This window comes from Gigantopelta aegis, chromosome 4 (assembly GCF_016097555.1).
Source record: "Gigantopelta aegis isolate Gae_Host chromosome 4, Gae_host_genome, whole genome shotgun sequence".
NCBI lineage: Eukaryota > Metazoa > Mollusca > Gastropoda > Neomphalida > Peltospiridae > Gigantopelta > Gigantopelta aegis.
The window spans coordinates 98,373,508-98,395,939 of NC_054702.1; the positions used below are offsets into that span (position 1 = coordinate 98,373,508).

At 41.7% G+C, this 22,432-nt stretch overlaps 1 pseudogene; it reads right to left on the bottom strand.

Moving 5' to 3' along the window:
- Nucleotides 1–8,333: 8,333 nt before the first annotated feature.
- Nucleotides 8,334–18,461, bottom strand: LOC121370105 (annotated as a pseudogene).
- Nucleotides 18,462–22,432: the final 3,971 nt, after the last annotated feature.

Genomic DNA, 22,432 nt, shown 5'->3' on the forward strand with positions numbered 1-22,432 from the left:
CGTCACGGCATTGTGCCGTGACCCTCGTCTACTGGCCCTGACCTACTTAGACTGGCCTTGACCTTGATGACGTCACGGACTACTGTGCCGTGTGCAACGTCCTACTGGTCTTGACCTACTTAGACTGACCTTGACCTACTTAGACTGGCCTACTGTGCCGTGTGCAACGTCCTACTGACCCGGCCCCTGACCTACTTAGACCGGCCCCTGACCTACTTAGAGTGGCACGAAAGAGTATAAAAAGGCTAGATACGGTTTAATTGTTATTCGCTCGCCGAAAACGATCAGATCTACGTGCAATCCAGAGATGGCCTGTTCCACAAGTGATGAAGTGAGATGCCGTCTAGAACTTGGAACTAACGTCTACGTGGTGGCCAAGTTATGGAAAGGGGACACTGCTATTCACATAAGGAAATTTGACAGTGACAATGGAAAAACTTTCCCCACCAAGCGAGGTATTGTCCTTAGTCTTAAACAGTGGATCGAACTGTGTGGATGTAAAAGCCAAATTGACGAAACAATTTCAGCATTAAACCAGGGGAAAGACGACAAATTGTTCAGACATCTTGGTGCCAACGTCCAAGTCAGCGTCGACAAGAACTTTGCTGGGGTGGACTTGCGTCAGTGGTGGTGGTGTGATGAAACTAAATCCGTGAAACCTTCGAAGAAGGGAATATTCCTTTCTCTACAACAATGGGAGAAACTGAAAGGCTGTTTCACAGTCATGTGTGACTTTGTACCAGAGCTGAACTCGATTGTGCCCTGCGCCATGCAAGACGACCATCAAAACCAGATGGGATTTCTTCAGTGTAACTTCTGCAACCCTAACGAGTGTCACCAGTGGTGAACGAGTTTTGTTTTGGATGAACTCGAAGGTATAAAAGAATGGATTTATGGTTTACACTTCATTTGCTTTGTGACTGTGCTAGAGAACAGACGTGTTTTATGATTCTGACATTCTTGTGTCTTGTTGCACTCTATGTGGAACGAAGAAGATGGCATCGGGATATTCAAGCAGTCTTAGTAGCAGCAGCAGTACGACGTCTTGGTCTGCAAATGTTCAGAAAGACATAAAATCAAAAGAGTGGCTACCAAACCAGAAGAAGAACATTTCATGGATCAAACGGATGCTGCCTGTGACACTATGGATGAAGATGGTGAAATCAAAGAAGCCGTGGACCAAACAGATGCCGCCTGTGAAACAGATGCTGCCTGTGAAACAGATGCTGCCTGTGAGGAAGATTGCTATTCGAGACGTTACGTGTTCTGTCATTGTCCCGAAATGAGACATTTCTATGCCCGGATGCTGACGTATGCTCGGTGGCCCATACAATTACGTCAAAAACCAAAAGAACTTGCCAAGGCCGGTTTCTACTACACGGGAGACCACGATGCCATCACCTGTTACTGTTGCGGACTTCGCGTCTATCGATGGAAGAAAACAGACGACCCAGTGATGGAACATTACAGACTCTCTCCAAGATGTCCTTAGACACTTGTGTGCTATGTTTTCATGTTGTATGTTGTGAATAAAACCGTGAATAACAGGTTTTGCTTTCTTATTTATGTCCTGGGTCCATGAGTGTGTCTCTGGGCGTGTCCCTATGGTAGTAACACTGGTAAAGGGTAATATTTTGGTAACGATTATTTTTGGGAGCTCGCTCGATGAGATTTGTGCTTGGGAGGAGGGACACTGGTCATACGTATCACACACATTCAAGCATTCCTGTACCATATCTTTATGTGTCATAAGGTATATAAGTAAAATAGTTTTGGAAAACTCGTCATTTGAGGTAGAACTTTCAGAGGAGCAACATGTCAGACCAGTACAAGTTATATGTACCCGACGTGGATAAGTGGACCCGTTTCTATAAACTGCAGGCAGAAGGTAAACTTCAACCTCATTTTCCAGTGCAAGGTGGTGGGAAAAGTCAGATCATGTACAGTGTGGATCGATGTCTAGAACTCTACGATCCCACGTGGAAAAAAGAAAAAGAGGAACAGAACAAGTCCCCGACACCCAAAGTCGTCATGGTCTCCCCAACACAACAAGTGGTAGAGCAAGCCAAAGCCGATCTGAAACGGAAACAACAACAACAACAACAAAGTGGTACGGGTTGGAAAGCCCCGAAACTGCAGAAGTATTTCTAAATAAGCTATAAAAGGAACTATGTGGGTCAGATATCGTCATTTCATTTAGAGTCGTCATGCAGAGCACATGTTCAGAATGTGGTTTCACATTCTCGAGGAGAGACGCCATGTTAAGACATTTTCAACAAAAACATGCTAAAGGTCTACCACCACCACCACCACCACCACAGCAGCAGCAGCAGCCACCACCACCACCACCACCACCAACCACCACCACCACAGCAGCAGCAGCAGCCACCACCACCACCACCACCACCACCACCACCACAGCAGCAGCATCAGCCACCACCACCACCACCACCACAGCAGCAGCAGCAGCCACCACCACCACCACCACCACCACCACCACCACAGCAGCAGCAGCAGCAGCAGCAACAGCAGCAGCAGCAGCCACCACCACCACCACCACCACCACCACCACAGCAGCAGCAGCCCCTAAGATTGTTACATCCGTTCACCATGATCGTGTCGGGACCCACGTCGTGTGGAAAGACAGTTTAGTTGTACAAACTGCTAAGGGATGGTAAAATCCACCCGCCTCCCCAGCGCATCACCTGGCTCTACAAACGATGGCAACCCCTCTATGATACGATCAAAATGGTTGCTCGAGTGAAATTTGTTCAAGGCATACCCGATAATTTGGAAAAGGATCGTTATTTGGATCCCAGAGTCAGAAATCTCATCGTGTTGGACGACTTGATGTCTACAGCTGGAAAAGACCCTCGTATCACCGACCTGTTCACAGAAGGAAGTCACCACAGAAATCTCTCTGTGATTGCCATCAACCAGAACTTGTATCACAGCAAGGACCCGACACAGAGAAGAAACTGTCATTACCTGGCACTGTTTAACAACCCCATCGACAAGCAGAAAGTCCTAACCTTGGCACAGCAGATGTATCCTGGAAATACTCGTCATTTCATGCAGCGGTTTGAGGAAGCTACCCACAGGCCCTACGGATATCTCTTGGTGGACTTGAAACCGACCACGCCCGAACATTGGCGTCTTCGGCCTAATGGTTTAGAGACGGGGCCGTCCGAATGGTATAAAAGCACGAACGTAACGGCGAATGTCTCGGAAGAGTTGCAGCCACCGACGAAGAAAGAGCTCTACATGCAAATCATGCAAAGAAACGCATTCAAGAGAAAACTACCAGGCATACCCGCCTACGAAAGTGACGACGAAGAAGATGATGAGGTAGAACCCTATCTGAAAAAAGTCAAGAGGATGCAGTCTTGCGATACGTGTGGTCTGGTCTTTAAAGACGGAAGCGACTTGCAGCGACATCTGTGATTTAAAACGTGCGAAGAGGGAAATGAAAAATAAGAAGAGCCGTCGCCCGACCTGGAAAACGAAGGCATTCGTCTCATGGTGGAACGTGAATTCGACATCAATCATGACTATATCGAAAGCAAGAGGAAACGCTACGAAGAAAAAAACATGTCCCAAGATGCCATTGAAAGAAACATGAGGACATTGCAATGGAAGTTATTTAAAGACACGTACTCTCGCTTTATGACCTATATGCATTACTTTGACAAAGGTCCCAACACCAGAAACATTTTACAGTTTGTGAATCCAGACAAAGATGTGAGACCACAGATTCGTTCTAAATTAAAACAGTATCGTTCATGGATCGGCGAATATTTGGATGAACAAGACGACGACGATACCGACGATGAGGAGGACGACGATGATGAAGAGAAATGAACACTCATATTATTCACATGTCGCCCTTAAGGCCTCTCGATGTAACCCAATGTGTGCCCATTTTATATATGTGTCAGTGATTTGTAATTTTAGAAATAAATGAAAAACCAAAACATTGCGGGTTTTTTTGTTTTTGTTTACTCTATGACTAGATTTGTGATTGGATATTTCTACCGCTACTTTATAGTAGCAAGAGCTGTGTGTACAAGACAGAACATACCACGATCTTTGATATACCAGACATAATACACTAGTTGGCTATAGCTTAATGGGCCACCGACGGGGATCGATCCTAGATCGACCACTGTATTTACCCATTTGGTAATTAAAAAGCCCTGTAAAAAGGCTTGTACTCTAGGGAAATACTTGTGCTTAAAATGCAGCTAAAAGATCATAGTTTAGGTCGGAGCGTTCAGTTACAGTCACGCGTTCTTTCTTCAAAGCAATGGGCTGGGGATCTTTCACACACACACACACACACACACACACACACACACACACACACGCATTCCTTTCTTCTCCTTAACAAATATTCCTTTCTTCTCCTTAACAAATATTCCTTTCTTCTCCTTAACACACATGCCTTTCTTCTTAACAAACATTCCTTTCTTCGAGACAAATATGTCTTTCTTTTCCTATGGCTAAAACAAAATAAAATATTTGTGTTCAATTAATCTTTATTTTACGAGGAAGGAAATGTTTTATTTACTCGACATATTTTATTTATGGTTATACAAGAAAGAAAGAAATGTTTTATTTAACGACGCACTCAACACATTTTATTTACGGTTATATGGCGTCAGACATATGGTTAAGGACCACACAGATATTGATTGAGGAAACCCGCTGTCGCCACTGCATGGGCTACTCTTTTTGAATAGCAGCAAGGGATCCTACACCATCCCACAGACAGGATAGTACATACCGTTGTCCAGTTGTGGAGCATTGGCTGGATATATACCAGACCGACCCACATCAAGGGAACACTGAGCTACGTCCCGTCCCCACAGGGTTATTAGAGGATGCTTGAAAAAAAAAATCGTAACATAATAAATAAATAAACAAATAAATAAGTAAGTAAATAAGTAAAATAAAAACAAACTATAAATTATTATTTTGTTTTAAAAATAATAGAAAAATATAATTTCCCCACATGAGATACGAACGACGTACCCTCAGCGCTGGACGCGAAGTCGTTCGCACTTGACTATTAAACGCATGTTAACAAAACCTGTCATTTAAACCGTTATATGTGTGAGCGGCGAAGGCGCGGAATAAAGTGACGAAATAGGTCAGTTAATAATAATCTTGTGAATGCGCTATCAGATAGCGTAGAACGAGAATTCTATTTTACACCATTTAAATCATTTCTTATTTCACGTCTTTAAGAATGTAACTTCTAGTTCAGTATTGCCACCAACAATAAAATAGGATACCACCGCTTCCCGGATGTAAACAGTGATAACCATTCATCATTCAGTGCGCTAAAATTAAACACACTACCTCGCGTCGGGCCGAGTCCTTAGAAGTGGTAGGTTAACGACACCACTAGAGCACCTCGATTTATGAATCATTGACTATTGGATGTGAAACATACTTTTGGACACTTTTAGAATTTCCCCACATTAGATACGAACGACGTACCCTCAGCGCTGGACGCGAAGTCGTTCGCACTTGACTACTGGGATGGGAAACTGTATTAACGTGCCCCTATCCAAAAAGGTTCAGGCACGCCCACTACGGATTTAGCCTCTGACTTCGCCAGTGACTAACTCCGGAGCAGGAGGGGGGGGGGGGGGGGGGGGGGGGGTTAAGTTTGAAGTGGGCGGAATTTGGAAAAAAGCCATTTAGTAAGGTCAACGCGAGCGCGGACCAAATAGCAGACACTTCGTAAACTTGAAGTACACCGAGTGGGAGCCGTGCTCTGATTGGCTGAATTTCGATTCCTCGGTGAAGCCTGTTTTTTACCTAAGTCTACAAAGAGTAACTGCATCCAAAAACATGTCCGGACTATAAAATTTAACCCAAAATAGTTAAGACTGCTCGGCCAAAAAGTTTTAAGGTGATTTTGAGCAATTGAACGGGCGCTAAAGTAAAATGCGTTAGACTGCTTATAAAAAAATAAACATAAGAATTTTGAACTGCTTCCAAAATGTTTAAAGTCTAACTAGCCCAAAAAAAGAGGTTGGTACTCACGGAGGTGAAGGAGGTTGGCAAAGGGGAGGACGTCACGGTGAGCCGATGAAGTTGGAGGCGTCAAGATGCGGGATGCCCGGCCGGTAAGTGGATTCTGCAATCAACTTGGCTAATGCTTGGTACTCTTTCCCGGCTACGATTTTGATGACTCGATGGAGGGTCGGGTTATCCATTTCTGGGAGTAGCAGTGCTTGATTGTAGCTCCCACTCCGGCGTACGGTAAGACAGACTCCATGGCCATCCCGCATCGTGACGCTGTGGACGGAGAAATCTCCCTCTGAAGGGCTTGACGGTAGCGGCATGAAGGAGGTAAGCTTTGGTTGGGTGAATAACCTCCGGACGTCCTCGATGTTAGTTTTCACTAGCTGGGAGTAGCGCGTTGGTAATTTGCCGGCCTTGAGTGACCACTGCTCCTCAGCTTCAACAACAGGTTTCGGCGGTTGCGTCGGGGGTCCTGGCTTGACTGGTTGGTCTCCTGGTGACACAATCGCTTTCCGCTTCGCAACGGCTACCGATCGGGCCTGGGACTCGACTGCGGCACTCTTCCTAGGTGGAGGTGGCATCGTAGGAGTCCCGGAGGCTGAGTTCAGAGGAGTTTGTGGGGGCGACTCCATAACCGCCTGGTTAAGGTCTTCCCCTGGTGGTTCCACTGTTGGTTCCGGCTGAGCTGGATCCTCTAGTTTCGCCGGTGTAGATCGGTGCCGGGGATGATCATCGTAAAGGGCCGCCGCCGGCAGTTGAGCTGCCGGTTTTGCACCCCCCCCCCCCGGTCCATCCCTGGCGCGTCGGTCTTCCTCCTTCTTCTCTTCCTCGGTGGCTTCTTAACCGGGTCACCGTACACCAAGGTCACGGTTGCCCGTGGCCCGGTGTACGTGACGCGGTACTCCAGTAACACTCCGTAAGAAGCAATGAGTCCCCCCAGGTGGGGGGGGGGGGGGGGTAGCTCGAGAGAGCAAGCGCACACGTCCTGCTTCATCTTTGTTCAAATCTTGAGTGCAAGAATCGACTCCAAGAATCGACCGCACTTGACTACTAAACGCATGTTAACAAAACATGTCATTTAAACCGTTATATGTGTGAGCGGCGAAGCGCGGAATAAAGTGACGAAATAGGTCAGTTAATAATAATCTTGTGAATGCGCTATCAGATAGCGTAGAACGAGAATTCTATTTTACACCATTTAAATCATTTCTTATTTCACGTCTTTAAGAATGTAACTTCTAGTTCAGTATTGCCACCAACAATAAAATAGGATACCACCGCTTCCCGGATGTAAGCAGTGATAACCATTCATCATTCAGTGCGCTAAAATTAAACACACTACCTCGCGTCGGGCCGAGTCCTTAGATGTGGTAGGTTAACGACACCACTAGAGCACCTTGATTTATGAATCATTGCCTATTGGATGTGAAACATACTTTTGGACAGTTTTAGAGAGGAAACCCGCTACAGTTTCCCATTAGTAGCAAGGAATCCTACACTTCCCACAGACAGGATAGCACGGGCGTTGCTAAATACGACGGATCGGGGCCGGGTAAATAGGTCAGGACTAGACTAAGTAGGTCAGAGGCCGGTCTAAGTAGGTCAGGGCCGGGTCAGTAGGACGTTGCACACGGTACAGTAGTCCGTGACGTCATCAAGGTCAAGGCCAGTCTAAGTATGCCAGGGCCAGTAGGACGAGGTCACGGCACAAGGCCGTGACGTCATCAAGGTCAAGGTCACGGAAAGTAGGTCATGACGCCATACAGGCCCGCCTACTACTTACAAGATAACATCTAGTTATTTACAACAACAAAAACCCCAGTTAAATGTACTATTATTTCTTGACATGACATTTTTCGACGACATATGAAAAGTGCGTTTTCACTAAGGTTCTTTATATTTGATCGACGTACAATTTGATAATCGAGTTCTCTTGTGTGTGTGTGTGTGTGTGTGTGTGTGTGTGTGTGTGTGTGTGTGTGTGTGTGTGTGTTGTATGTGAATATATGCTGTGTTGATAAGCTTGTAGCTTAAAGCAATAAAATAATTGTTTCCGTGTGGTAGTTAAATCCGTACACTGATTTGTTAAGACTTGACAAGATGTGTTATGAATCCAGTCTTACTGAATGCAGTTCTCTTTTCCCCATTTCGTGTATCCTCTTTCTTCATCTTTATTTCTGTTTCCCTCCTTATGTTAAATGCAGCCGCTCGCCCATCTTTATCATTCACCTAATGTCTTTCTTCTCTCACTCATTCATTGGTCTGTATTCTACTCTCTCTCTCTCTCTCTCGTTCGGTCTCTCTCTCTCTATCTCTCTCGTTCGGTCTCTCTTTCTCTCTCTCTCTCTCTCTCTCTCTCTCTCTCTCTCTCTCTCTCTCTCTCTCTCTCTCTCTCTCTCTCTCTCTCTTTCTCTCTCTCGTTCGGTCTCTCCCCGTGTCTCTCCTCTCCCCTTTTGGTTTATGTCTGTGTTGTCTGTGTTACTCCTAACTCTTTTTTGGTTTGCGCTTTAATACCCCAGTATCATTCCACTCATTCATTTTAGCATGAAATATTTGCTTTTATTCAAATAAGATTCAAGCACGCTTTTCTGGGTATAGATTAGAACAGTGAGTTGATCTTTAGGTGTTAGTACTTAGTCAGACAGAAGTCTGTGTAGTTGTCTTACATCTCGTTGAGCCCTAAACGTTCACCCACTATATGAACCGGTTCCTGGGTGCGAACCTACCAACCCTAAGTCTGGTGTTCAAAACTTAGTCGTATGACAAAGTGTTGGTTTGAGTATCTCAAACATAGAAATGCCACAGTCATTTGGTATTCAATATCGTTGTATACACAAAGAAACAAGTTAAGCACCCCCTGTATTTTTCACAATGACTTGTCTTACGAGATTTGGCGTTGAAAGCCTGACAACGTAACCTCGGAAAAACGAATGTGTTTTGCAAGAATACATATTTGACAGTAAGAAAACATAACAGATGTATCCAGTTTTGAACTTTTAATAATGATTCTGAGAAGAATTCCAATATGCTGTATTTGAGCCAAAAACTGAGGCACAATAAGTATGGAGGTGCAGAGTCAGAAACACAAGTCAACATCATGATTGATGATGAAAAATGTCATTTGAAGTCCACATATGACATTCATGGCACAAATCATCAATAGCAGGTAAACCTGCCAGGTGCCCGGGTGACAGCTTCCACCCATCGTCTCATCCCTCCAGTAAGTCGTCTGATCTGCTGCATGGATAACTGCTGCCATTCTCGATGAAGAGCTGCCTCTAATTGTGCCAGAGTCTGTACAGGTGGGGTCAGTGCCTGTACACGACGCCCCTAGATGTCTCAACAATACTCTAGCGGGTTTAGGTCAGGACTCATGGCCGGCCAGGGCAGGGTCGCCACAGCTTCAGTTTGGAGTAAAGCTGTCACTGCTCGGGAACTATGTGGCCTAGCGTTGTCATCCATGTACAGAGGTCTGGTGGCGAGTGGATGGTTGTCAAAATGCGGCACAACAACTGGTTGCAGGACGTTACGAATGTACCGATCACCATTGAGGTTGCCTTGGATGGTGACAAGATCCAGCGCTTACAATCATGTGACAGGCAACCCCAAACCATTACTGAACCTCCACCATACGGGGTCGTAGGTCGTATGTTTCTGGGTGTGTAGGCAGCCTTTTTATTCCTCCAAACTCTCAATCGGCCATCTGTGACATGGATCAGGAACCGGCTTTTGTCGGGCCAATGGACTCTTCGCCAGGACCTCAGATTCCAACCTCTCCGGGCCAAACACCACGCTAAACGGCGTCTCTCATGATGATCGGCAAGAAAGGGACGCTTGATGACCCTTCTGGCCTTCAATCCCGCAAATTTAATACGATTCCTCACTGGTCTGGCTGACATCCGTCTATTGGGTAACCATTGGCTGTTCCGAACAAGAGACGTAGCAAAAGGTTGATGACGTACGAGCCGAAGCAGGGCCCTGTCCTCGCGCTGTGACGTCATGCGCGGTCTCCCTGACCGTGGGAGATCCTTTACAGCATTGGTATGCCCGTGTTTTCGTATCAGTCTGCTGATTACGGTGTAATGATACCCCAGTTCACGTCCTATACTTTTGAAGGTCATGCCGGTAGCATGCATACCAATAATACGCCATCTTTGGGCTTCTGATAACCGTCGACGTGCCATATTCAACGATTAAACTTCAACAATGCAAGACAGTGAAGTTAAGTGTCAACAATTGCAGTGTATTGATACTGCATTTTGAGCAAAGCATGGGTGGCATGGTGCACGTGCATGTCGTTCTTTTGTGGGACGTCACAGTTGTCATTGTACTCTCCTATTATTTCGATGGAACACCATTCTTGACATATTCGTCACGTAATTTGCAGTTTTTACGAATGGGGCTATTTCAGTACTAATTATATCTATGGGTGCTTAACTTTTTTCTTTGTGTATATATCGTCTGCTGTTAATAATATTATCATTTTAGACCTGACATTTTAGCCAGTCTCTAGTGTTCTTTATTTAAAATACCACAGAATGTAAACAATAGCCTAAAATTATATTATTTGTATATTACCTAAACTTTAAAAGTTTGTTTTGTTTAACGACACCATTAGAGCACATTGATTTATTCATCATCGGCTATTGGATGTCAAACATTTGGTAATTCTGACACATATATAGTCTTAGAGAGGAAACCCGCTACATGTTTCCATTAGTAGCACAGCACATACCACAGCCTTTGATATACCAATCGTGGGGCATTGGCTCTAATGAAGATCGTATTTAATTTTCCTATGATTTGGTAAGACTTTGTTTTTCAAAAATCACAAAACACGTTCCGGAATGACTTTCTCCAGTTTCTAATGGACAATTGTACTCCTATTCATAATTTGTCTCTGGATGCCGAATTAATTTTATTGGGAGTGAAAAAACAACATTACAACAGATACAATATTTGATTTATTTTTGTTACTAGGTAAAAATGTTTTTATAAATGTAGAATAACAAACAATATTCCTAAAATGAAACATTTTAAACATACTTTGCAAGATAGATATGTAATTGTTTTAGTATAATAAAAGCTTACAAAACAAACAAAAATAACACCAAGGATAATAATCTTGAAAGCTTTATTTAATTATTTATTATTATTATTATTATTATTATTATTATTATTTTAACATTGAAGGGAGCTTCCTTTTTACAAGTTTCTACTCCTGCAAAATTTGTACTCTATAAACTTACTCAACCAGGGGTAGTTTTATTTCAATGTCAATGAATTATCTGGATATACTTGGGTTGTATTCTTTCCTCAATTATACTGTACACACAATAATAATTACATTATTGCTGTAGGCCTATTCTTTTTTTCAACTGAATTTTTCTGTTCTGCTAACAACTAAGGTCTACCATTCAATTTTCCCCCATCAAAGTTTAGTAGGCTACATGTCAAAGTTAAGATCATATTGTCTGGTTTTCCAAAACAAAACAACATTCAAACAAAATTATCTTGTAATGACAGTAAAAGTTGCTTTCACCCAACATTGTATAATTTAGATTTTTTTTCCTGTGTGGAGCTATTCCTCAAGTTATTTTATTTTTAAGTGCTCACTTTAGCATTTATTGAACGCCTGTTATTTGTAATCGGTCACGGTCGCCCCAGCGTGTGCTGTAACCTCACCGTGGTGCAGAGGTGTAACATTCTCTTTGAGAATGGCCAATACAGCACAAAATTGAAGTTTTGAGTAAAATTCAGTATCCGTAAAATTCTGTGATATTTGTGTTTTTGCACAGTTCTTTACACTATTTTTGTTTGGGTCTTGAGTTTTTGTGTTGATGTTGATCATCACTTTATTTATTTGCATTACCATAGTTTGACACCTAATAGCCGATGTATTTTTCGTGCTGGGGTGTCGTTAAACATTCATTCATTCATTCGGTCACGGTCATGTTGACTGCATGTCCTTTAATTTCACCCTGGTTGGGGACAGGTCTGTAACAGGGATACTGTGAATAAAGAAGAAAAAACGAATAACAAAAAACCCACAAGTTTTATTTTAATTTTATTTCAATGTTTTTATTTTTTATATTTTATAAAAACAAATGTACGTGGAATACAAAACTGAAGTTGGATTATTTCCCTAGTCATGTGATGTAGTGTTTGCAGCACAACACACCATGCGCCTCCCGACATTGTGTATGATGATGTCGACGGCGTCGCTAGTCACAACCGCACGACTTGCACGATCCACACGACTTGCACTTGGAGCAGCAGGACCCGTGGCCGTGGCAGTGGCCGCATTTCTTACAACATCCGTGATGGTGCCAGGCGTCCGTCGGTAACACCAAGGAACCCAGTACAGCGCAGATCAGAAAGACAATGGCGATCTTCATGGTAGATGATGGTGATAATGTAGCACGTACAACTTTTTTCTTGTTGATGTGATGGGAAATGTGACAACGATCACAACTTCACCTGCTTTTATATTCGCCAACTGACGGAGTGAAACGGCAGATTTGGTGTTTTGTGCGATATCCTGGCCTACTGAGAAATTGGTCGAAATCATTATCGTGTCCCCTTGTGTTTCCGGACTGTCTTACGACTCATATCCCACGTGAAAGTTCACGTAGCTGTACCTGCTGTTTAAGATTATCGTCGAGACGTGTTTCCGTGCCGTAGTTAAATCCGCACATTGATTTGTTAAGATTTGACAAGACGTGTTAAGAATCCAATCTTACTTCCTCTTTGTCGTTATCATTCTCCTAATTTCTTTTCTTCTCTCACGCATTCCTTTGCTTTTATCCGTCCTCCCTCCCTCTCCCTCCCTTGCTGCTAATCGGAAAGAGTAGCACATAAAGTGGCGACAGCGGATTTTTTCTCTCAATATCTGTGTGTGGTCCTTAACCATATGTCCGACGCCATATAACCAATAAATAAAATGTGTTGAGTGCGTCGTTAAATAAAACATTTCCGTTCTTCCTTCCTGTCATTCATTTTAGCGTGATATTTGTGGTTATATTCCATTACAGAATAGAACGATATGTTGATATTTAGCTGTTAGTGCACAGTGAGAGACAAGTCGGTGTAGTTGCCTGACACCTCATTGAGCCGTAAAAGTTCACCCAGGATAGGATTCTTTACTGGGATGCGAACCCAGTACATACCAACCCTAAGTTTGTCGATTCAACAATTAAACTACTGACGACGATGTATTATTTTTTTTCTACGCAAGTAAATGTCGCAACAAACCAATCATCTGGTTACTGGTAATAAGTGTAATGTGCACCCGCCATATTTATAACAAGTTGTTATTTTTATTATGCCATAGTTATTTGATATTCCATATATTCAATTCGTTATATCGTTTGCTGTTATTATTTTCATTTTAGACATGACATCTAGTGTTCTGTATTTAAAATACCACGGGATGTAAACGATAGTCTAAAATGGTATTATATGTAGGCCTATATAACCTGAACTAGTCCGTGAAATGCCTCTCTCTATATGAACTATTGTAGCTTGTTCTGCAAAATTAAAAAAAAGTCTGATGTTAGTCTGAAAGAATACCACATAATAATTTATCTCATGTATACAAAAAATAAACCACTCAATAAAAAAACCTAAAATAATAACAGACAGATCACCACCACCGCCAACACACACACACACACATACACACATGCACACACACACACACACACACACACACACATTGTCAAAGTTTTTATTTGATCTTTACGAATGGATGAAAGAGCGACTTTAAGATTGGTCTGGATGGAACTAGGGACGTCTTAACCCTTCGAGAGATAATGCTTATTTCGCACTGTTGTATCTGTCACAGAAATGAAACCCGCGACGTCAATTATACTTTTGAAATCCAAGCAGCTGTCTCGCTCGTTCAAATTTAGTAATGCGAAAATCTCGCGAGACTAACTTTATTTTTAAGCTAGCATTACATCACATTAAATGAAAATTGAAAAACTACTCGGTAAATTGTATTACGTGATGTACACTTAATTGAATGAAAACATATAAATAAAAATTCGACGACACCAGTAGCATATTGTTTAATCAAATGCATATGCATGATTAGGTGTCTATAAATATATCCTATTTAAAAAAATCCTCAATTAAAATCCCCAAGAGAATGTTACAGGAGAGTTAGCATTAACACGTACCAATAGTCTATACAGTTTTCAGCTAGCAGTATTATGTTCTTAATGTACACTTTCCCCGGAGACAGAACTGGATTTACCACGCGTAGCAATGGGTGCAATGGGAAAAACAACATATCTGCTTACAAGATATGATTCTACGAAATCTCTTAATATATAAAGTTATTATTTTGTCTCCTACATTGATGTATTAAAGTAATTCGTACAACCTGTTGTCAGGCACACTCATTAAAATAAATAGTGTATATCTGTTCATCAGTATTGTTCATTATGTAGGCCTATTAAATCGTTCCTTAACAGGGTAAAAGATATTGTATATATATTACTCTTCAAGGTAGGGGTATATTAGCTGTGGGGAATGGTTATATGATAATACTGAATAAATTGGGCAAACATTACAATCGGTAGTTCAAACAATAAAAATGAGTAAAAACAAAACAATAACAACTGTATCATCAACAGAATGAAAAATATTGACAGAAATAATGTTCCACAGTGATTAATCGACCTTCCTGGAAATTGTCGAAATCGGGAATGACACTCCACGTGTGTGTGTGTGTGTGTGTGTGTGTGTGTGTGTGTGTGTGTGTGTGTGTGTATGTATGTATTGATGTATGAATATCTATATATTGTATGTATGTCGAGGTTGACTGTTACATACATAGATATTAACGCACTGGCATAGGGGATAATTAAATCCTTTCTGGCCTCACAAATTGTTCCATGTCGTTGTTGGGACTCGAACCTGTGGCACCGAATCGCCTGCAAATTGCAGAGTAACCACGATGCGTTCTGAGCTATCGAGGCATCCATAAAAAGGATGCTCTTTAGCTCAATCACATGCATGGGGCCTACAATCTACGCGGTCGATCCCCCTTACGTGCACCAAACAGTGGGCAGACCTGGCACTGGCTGGTATGTATTGATGTATGAATATCTATCTATATATTGTATGTATGTCGAGGCTGACTGTTACATACATAGATATTAACGCACTGGCACAGGGAATAATTAAATCCTTTCTGGCCTCACAAATTGTCCCACGCCGTTGCTAGGACTCGAACCTGTGACACCGAATCGCCCGCAACTTTGCAGACTTGCCACGATATCTTTTGAGCTATTGAGCACCCATAAAAAGGATGCTCTTTAACTGCTATATGCATGGGGCCTATAAACTACGCGGTCGATCCCGCCTACATACATGAAGCAGTGGGTAGTGTATGTATGTATGTATGTATGTATATATGTATGTATGTCGGTCTGTGTTTGTGCGTGCACACACACACACACACACACACATACACACACACATATATATATATATATATATATATATATATATATATATATATATATATACACACACACACAGTCAGACCTCGTTACAACGACCGTCGTTACTACGAGTTACACCATTTGACCACAATTGTCGGGAACAAACGTACATCAGTGTTATTCTGTTCGTTACACCGGAATTCACACTTTCCGACACCGACAGAGCAAATTAGGAACAGACACCGTAGCACGTTGGCAGTACACACACAGCCACTTAGAATCTTTAATTTCTTAGTGAGCCGACACTGTCACATGCTGTCCGAGCTACTGATGTTTGCTAAATCCGTAGACATGTATTGCTTTTGCAAATTAGCCTTTAGTCAACCAATTAAAGGAATAACTTCGAACGATCAAATCTTCTATTTTCATGATATTTTGTAAACAAAACAGGTACCAGTCGTAGATGTCTAATTAAAAGTAGCTCCACTATTACATGTGGATCTAACAGCAGCCCGTTGGAGCTCATGTCCAGTTGACCTTTCATTCGACCAATCAAAACCTTACTTGCAAAATCTACAGACCAGTAGAGCTAATTTTAATCAGCCTTATGTCCCATGGCTTAACCACTACACCAACCGAGGCCGATGAATGCAAGAGTAGCAGTGTGTGTAAAACGTTAATCCATCAATGTAGCATCAAGTCAATATAATTATTGAAATAACTAATTATCATAAGGGTAATGAACTATCAAGTAGGTCCTTCGTATTTGATGTTCTAGTGTAACCCCACAAATTTGTATTGACGTCTGCTAGATGAAGAGAAGAATGTGGCAAGCAATCAATGACTATCCGATAAGCCGAGCTTCTCGTCCTGTTTTGGTGTCGTCTGCTTAGGTCAAAGCAAACAAAAACTGGCGGGGCGGAGCCCAGTGGTAAACTGCTCGCCTGATGCGCGATCGATGTAGAATCGACCCCCGTCGGTGTTCCCGTTTAGCAGTTTCTCGTTCTAGCCAGTGCACCACGACTGGTGTATCAAAAGCCATGGTATGTTCTATCCTGTCTGTGGGATGGTGCTCTTGCTACTAATGGAAAAGGTAGCGGGTTTCCTCTTTAAAACTATATGTCAAAATTACCAAATGTTTGACATCCAATAGCCGATGATCAATAAATCAAATGTGCTTTAGTAGTGTCGTTAAAAAAACCCCGTTTAACTTCAAAGCAGTGGAAATGATCACCGTAGCACGTTCTTATTAGATCTAGAGAACCTTTGCCGCTACATAGCATATTTCTTCATCAAAGACCGTACATACCACGACTTTTCATTTCATTTCAACTTATTTTCGTGCTCATGTCCAATTAAGGTTCAAGCACGCTGTCATGGACACACACTTCAACTATCTGGACTGTCTGTCCAGGACAGTGGTTAGTGGTAAGTGGTCCGTACCACGACTATGATATACCAGTCGTAGGGAAGTTTGGAAGGGTGTGTGTGTGTGGAGGGTGTGTGAACCCATGGTATCTAAGGCGAGTGTACTGCCATTGAGATACACACGTCTGTTGGGTTATTGCAACCTGGAAGTACGGTAGTCGAGGAGCGTGTGGAGGAAATTATGCGGGGTGGAGGTGGGGTGAAGATGTGAGTGTGTGTGTGTGTGTGGAGGGTGTGTGTGTGTGTGTGTGTGTGTGGAGGGTGTGTGTGTGCGTATGTGTGTGTGTGTGGAGGGTGTATGTGTGTGGAGGGTGTGCGCGCGTGCGTGTGTGTGCGCGCGTGCGTGTGTGTGTGTGGAGTGTGTGTGTGTGTGCGTGTGTGTGTGTGTGGAGGGTGTGTGTGCGTGTGTGTGCGCGTGTGTGCGCGCGTATGAGTGTGTGGAGGGTGTGTGTGTGTGGAGGGTGTGTGTGTCCAGACTGGCGGACGAACGTTTTCGTGGGATTCGAGTTATGTTCATCAGGAGAATATATATATTTTTTGTTTTAATTCTCTTTGAGCAGGGAAGGGGAGGGGGCATCTTTGCAAGCCAAGGTACCATTCTGTATAACTACTGCAGTTTATCGTGACTGTGGTTGTCTGCTTTTCTCATTAAAACATGGATATTTGATTTAATTACCTCACACTTCAATTTGCCGTCAAGTGGTCAAACTAATCACACTCATTATGTCCGTTATATCGGCATTTAGTCACTAACCACGCACATCTTCGCCATTTCCGCGTTCTACCAACTGCCTTTCCTCGAATCGTATGACAGGAATATTTTAAGAACAAATACACGTCAAAATATAGGAAATGGATTATTAGTCTTCCAACTAAAGCCAGGTCAAAAAGGAGAATAAAGAAACATGCTGCCTCCACTATAAGTGTTTGAAGTATGGGGAGGCGAACAGGGGGACACTGGCTCCCAATTCCGACGATTGTGCACTGGGAATGCACACACACACACGCACACACACACACACACACACACACACACAGAAACAGAGGGAGAGAGAGAGAGGGAGAGAGACGCAGACACACACAGACACAGACACACACACACACATACACACATGCATACATACATACATACATACACACACACACACATACATACATACATACACACACACACACACACACACACACACACACCGAAAGGTAAGTTAATATAACTGGCTATGTAGATAATTCTGTTCGATTCTTTCCATCAATATATTTCCCGCCATTACCACTGCTTTGGGAAGTGCAAAAAGTGGATATATGAATAAACATCATCCCTCGAGACACTATATTTAATTATTGATTTGGAAATACGAGTATATAGAACAGATTATTTAATGCTGGTGTGTGTGTGTGTGTGTGTTTGGCTGTCTCTTTCTCTCTTTCATTCTTTCTTTTCTCTCTCATTCTCTCTCTCTCTGTCTCTTTCTCTCTTTCATTCTTTCTTTTCTCTCTCTCATTCTCTCTCTCTCTCTCTCACTCTCTCTCCCTCTCTCTCTCTCTCTCTCTCTCTCTCTCTCTCTCTCTCTCTCTCTCTCTCTCTCTCTCTTTTTCTGTGCAAGAAATTTTGTGTGTGCGCGTTCATTACTTTTCTCTGTGTACTTTTCTCTTTTTTTCGTACTTTTGTTTTTATTTGTTTGCATTTGTATTCTATATGTCTTTTCTTTATAACATCTATGTGCATGCTTTAAAACATTACAGGAATACATACACCAATATTAATAATTTCCCAGTATATATCGTAATTGTATCTATAGTCCGTCCCACGGGGAACGCCTTTTTTTATACTGTGAAATTTACTACAAGCTATTTATTTCTGAGCCGATTGATTTGTAAATTGCACACAGAAATAGTATTATTTTGTTTTGTTATTTCCAAAATACTTTTACTTTTCTTCTTACGTCAAACCAAACTGATTATTTACAACAAAAAAACATAAAAAAAATTCATTTTAACAGAATGATGGGACGGACTATAAGTATATTGTATATCGTGTATAAATTCATTTGTTGTTGCTTTCAGTCACGTGGGACCAATTGCATGTTATTAAAATATATGAAACAATCTATCTCTGTTCTCTCTTGTGCCGCATTTCAAGATGATAACGCCAGGCACATGTGCTGCATTTCCCAGGAGATTAGGGACGGAGCATATTTACAATTATTACACAATGAAAATATATTTGTATTCTTATTTGTCAATCACATGACCTTTCGTAAATAGTGATATACCCTCGTTTTGTCCCTCCGGTCCAAACCGAGGTAGTGAATATAAAATTATAGATTAATTTTCTTTTACGACACCACTAGAGCACACTGCTTAATAAATTATCGGCTATTGGATCAACCGACTGAGCTAAATCCGCCCCCCCCCCCCCCCACCCCCCATAAAATTATTGTGTCCATAAGACCTGATTTTGCCGACACAAGAGGTCAACAATTGATAAATAACAGGAAAGTGACAGATACGTTGGCTGTAAGGTCTTTGGTAGAATATGGCATGGGGATTCTAACAATAGCATTTTTCATAATTTAATGCTAAAAATAAATATTTTAAAGTTTAAACCATGTCAGTTTGTAAATGTAGAGTCACTCTATGCAAGAACGTACATGTAGGCTGGTCCATCACATTCCGACTTCTTGATACGGACGATCATAGTATGTTCTCGCCGCCGCCTCTGTTTGAATTACGTTATTATTTTAAAAAGACATGAGTTGTTCAAGACATGGGGGATAATAAATGAGTTACCAGTTCTTATCAAATTTATGTCCCAAGTGAAATATACTACGAAGTAAAAGAAATAATTACTTCTGCAATAATTAGCACATGCCTGCAAACATATTGGATATCCAGACACTGGCATACTACTGAAATTAATTTAATATTTTAATTATGATCTTTAAAAAGGCTCTGTTAGTCGGAATCATCTTATAATGGCTGCAAACTGAGGGTAGTCTTGAGTCTACAGTTTTTTTGACGCCCCCCCCCCAAAAAAAAAAAACCCTCCACAAAAAACAAACAAACAAACAAACAACAACAACAAAACAACCCAACAATAAACAGACAAAAAACCCCACAAAAACAAAGCAAAACAAACAAACAAAACAAACAAACAAACATTATTGAATTTACTAAAACTAACTGCTTTTTTATGTAGCTGAATGGTTACTGTCGCGTCTATGGAAAAGTATTCCTTGCTGCTAGTAACCTATGTGGCGGTAGCGTGTTTTCTCTCTCACTGTCTAGAACAAGTGTTAACAAAATAAATAATAAAGCTATAGTTGTCATGCATTGTCATAATTGTTTAAATTGCATAATTTCATAAAAGTGCATTCTTTAATTTAGTACTTTTCCCCTGCTAACATTATCATATATGGCATATGTATGACCAAAAAAAAAAAAAATTGTATCCGAAATTTGACACGCCACGCAATAACACATTGATCAAGTTGTCACGAAAATGATCAATTTATAGCTTCAATCTCACAATGTCTTTTCACAATATTATAACATCATTTAAAATAAATCTGTGTGTTATCGTCGTTCTCCTCCCTGCCAGTCTACTCACGACTTTGAATGACGTAGTATGTGTGTCGTGTTTGATCTACACTGTAGCTTATTCTAAGGCCGTGATAGGGTGGAACTCAATGGTTGGTGTCGTCTTTGATCTACACTGTAGCTTATTCTAAGGCCGTGATAGGATGGAACTCAATGGTTGGTGTCGTCTTTGATCTACACTGTAGCTTATTCTAAGGCCGTGATAGGATGGAACTCAATGCTTGTTGTCGTCTTTGATCTACACTGTAGCTTATTCTAAGGCCGTGATAGGATGGAACTCAATGCTTGTTGTCGTCTTTGATCTACACTGTAGCTTATTCTAAGGCCGTGATAGGATGGAACTCAATGTTTGTTGTCGTCTTTGATCTACACTGTAGCTTATTCTAAGGCCGTGATAGGATGGAACTCAATGCTTGTTGTCGTGACTGGAAATTAAAGTGCATATAAACTATTTATTGCTGCTATTTCATAGTACATGCAGTGGTCTTTTTTGCAGCGGTTCGGTTATCTTACTGTCTCGGCCAAATGTCGAAATAATCTGTGACGGTACATGCTCTTAATTTTGTTTTCGCCTGTGGCGATATTAATTGTTTTAGAGGGCCGTGTGCAGTTCCAATATGCACTTAAGCCCAGGTGGGCAACTTGTTACGTGATATCTTTGCGCGACGGTCGTCGAGCTTTTCTAATACACACCCAGACCAGCTGCGGAGGCCATGTGGCCAGTAGTTACGTAATACCTCCGCGCGACCATGGAATCTCTAGCGAACTGGCGTCAGCAAGTCTGGCGATCTAAGAAAAATATACCGCGTGGTCGCTGTGGAAATATCACTTGATAGGGGGAGGGCCGCGATGTACCCCCAGGCGATATTCGGTTTTATGATAAATAGCTAGGGTTTTAGAGATATCGAGGAGAAACATAGGAAGGCTTCCAGGGATCGCTGTCCGTTCGGACTTGGTAATTATATATTTTCTGCTCTGTGTATAACCTTGATGTGATTGATGTGACTTTAAATATTTTAATACTGTATTATACCAATATTATTTAGACGGTGCTGCCGGTCATCTGACGCAGTAATACTGTAGGCTCACTGTTCTATATATATATATATATATATATATATATATAAAGCTTAGCCAGTCATCCTAGAGGACCTAGGTAAACTGTAGGTTATTGTCTTTATTGTGATAGGTACCAGTATTAAGTCTGTATTACAAGGTTATTGAATGAGTAGTTAGGGTTAATTAAAAATTAACCAGTTAGGAATAGAGTTGTAATTCCTTTATTAATTAAGTTCCCCTGGAAGCGTTTCTCAATTATCACACGTTATTGAACGAGTAGTAAGGGTTAATTAAAAATTAACCAATTAGGAATAGAGTTGTAATTCCTTTATTAATTAAGTTCTCCTGGAAGCGTTTCTCAATTATCACACGTGTGGGTGTTGTGTCACGGTGAAGTGATTAGCATATTGTGTAAACTAGACACCTAGAGATTAACTAATTAAGTGATCAGTTCTGGGTTGTTATTATTTGTTGTTGTTAATTAACTACTGCGGCAGTACATTTGTCAGCGTAGGTTAATACAGATTCCAAAGTGTATTGTGTTTTTGTTGTGTTTTCTAGTGAACTAAACGTGCTATAATAATATATACTTTATATAAGATCTTATCTCTGATCATACCTAGACGAGCCAGCGGGTATAACTGCCCGTTACAGAGAGATCTAATAGATATACAGTTAGGAGAGATATTTGGACAATCGTGTTTCATTCAGTTACGGGTATTATAGGATCCCCGTGACATAATCATATACCAGACACCTGGTGAGCGATCGGTCTAGAATCGATTCCCGTCGGTGGGCCCATTGAGCTCATTCTCGTTCCAGCCAGAGCACCAAGACTGGTATATCAAAGG